The sequence below is a fragment of the Delphinapterus leucas genome, chromosome 2, assembly GCF_059928025.1.
Source record: "Delphinapterus leucas isolate spDelLeu-1000000601 "Yukka" chromosome 2, BTC_Dleu_Yukka2, whole genome shotgun sequence".
Classification (NCBI taxonomy): domain Eukaryota; kingdom Metazoa; phylum Chordata; class Mammalia; order Artiodactyla; family Monodontidae; genus Delphinapterus; species Delphinapterus leucas.
In genome coordinates this window covers 20163178-20164890 of record NC_143130.1, presented here as the reverse complement: position 1 = coordinate 20164890, position 1713 = coordinate 20163178, and positions in this window count along the sequence as shown.

The following is a 1713-nucleotide window of genomic DNA, read 5'->3' as shown; positions in this document are numbered from 1 at the left end:
CACGCACATGCGGCTCTAGTTTCCCTTTGTGGTGCTAGCTTGTGGCGCCCCCGCAGTGAGCCTGCTCTGCGCCCTCTGGGAGAAGTCGGTTTCTTCATCTATGGAGCCCTCTTAGTCTGACCCTGGCCTCCCTTTTCTAAAGTGCACTGTTAGCAAACACAAAAAGTGAGCCCTTGTTTGAGAAAGGAGACTAGATACCGTGAGGTGGTCATGACCTCACAGACTCACGGCTCTGGCCGCTCTGTCAGACGGATCTGCTCCTGCTTCTTTATCTCACGCTCTCCCCTTTCCAGTGCGGACCTTGCCCCCCGCTCAGAAATCCACACCCCATAGTGGCTCACCCATGGAATTTTATATTTTTGGCTCCTGGGGAACTAGGACCAGGGAGCCCCTGGTTCTCAATTCCTTAAGAGATGAAAGAAGACTGACAGCTCGAGCCTGTGAAGGATATTGAACCAAGGTTTCCACTTTCTCCCCAACAGACTCTGCCTTCTGGAGAATTCTGATTAGCTTCCTCATCTTCTTTCAAGGGAACAATTTGTAGAAGTCTAAACACTACAGTGTTACAGCATCAGAATAGCTTTTAAAACGCTAGTAGCCCAGGAGAAAGGCGTGCTCTCGGATGGTATAGTCAGTTACCACCCTCCGCCCCACGGAGGGTCCCATGTGCTGTCTCATTGCACAGATCCGGAGCCAAGTTCCAGGTCCTGCCCCACCGAGCACACGGTCCCCCAGGTCCCTCATTGGAGGTGAATCAGTACCTCGCTTCCCGTCTTTCCTCTGTTGTCAGGGGAAGATTCACTGCCCGCCCCCGCCCCCACCAGATGGCACCTATGGTGGTTTTAGCTCACGTGCCCCTCGGGATTCTTTAGGGGCTCGTAAGTCCACCTGGTGGTGCTTTCAGTGTAGGGAGGGGTGAGCATCTATTTCCTCACTTGCCGTAACATCAGGTCATATGTAATGGACAGGAGGCATATTCCCTTATTCCCTACTAGCCTTCTTTAGTCTTCTGGAAGGTTTTGTTGAACTCAGTTGTCTGTTGTTCAGGGGCTGAGCTGAATTTCCTGCTGGAACAGTCAGAGGACTGTATGAGACTAGGGCTCGGGGGGGACAGTTTCAGTGTCCTTGTTCCTGAAAGTGGGAACATGAACTTCCCGATGGTATTAACTGATGGGACCTTAGCATTTTATGTAGAAACTGCAGTAGTATCACGGCCTCCAAAGAGTCTGGAATTTCGGAGATGTCAACCAAACTTCCATTAGTAATTTGTTAGCTCTTGTCACTTTACCTCAACTCTGAACTGTAACGAGGCTGGAAAAGGAACCATGATGTTGTGGTGTCTGGGGCAGAAAAGAATAGAATTTATAAGCAGTACAGGGAAAGCCTGAGTCCGAGTGTGACGGAGCGTGAAAGTACAGACCCGAAGAGCAGAGGACGGCGCCAGAACATTATTTCATCAAATTTTCAGCACGAAAGAAATTTTTAGTACACCCATCTTTCCTTAAAAATAATTCTTACTGCTACTCAACCATAAAAAAGAATGAAATAATGCCATTTGCAGCAACATGGATGGACCTAGAAATGATCATACAGTCAGACAAAGACAAATATCATATGATATCACCTATATGTGGAATCTAAAATATGAACTTATCTACGAAACAGAAATAGACTCACAGATGTAGAGAACAGACTTGTGGTTGCCAAGGAGGA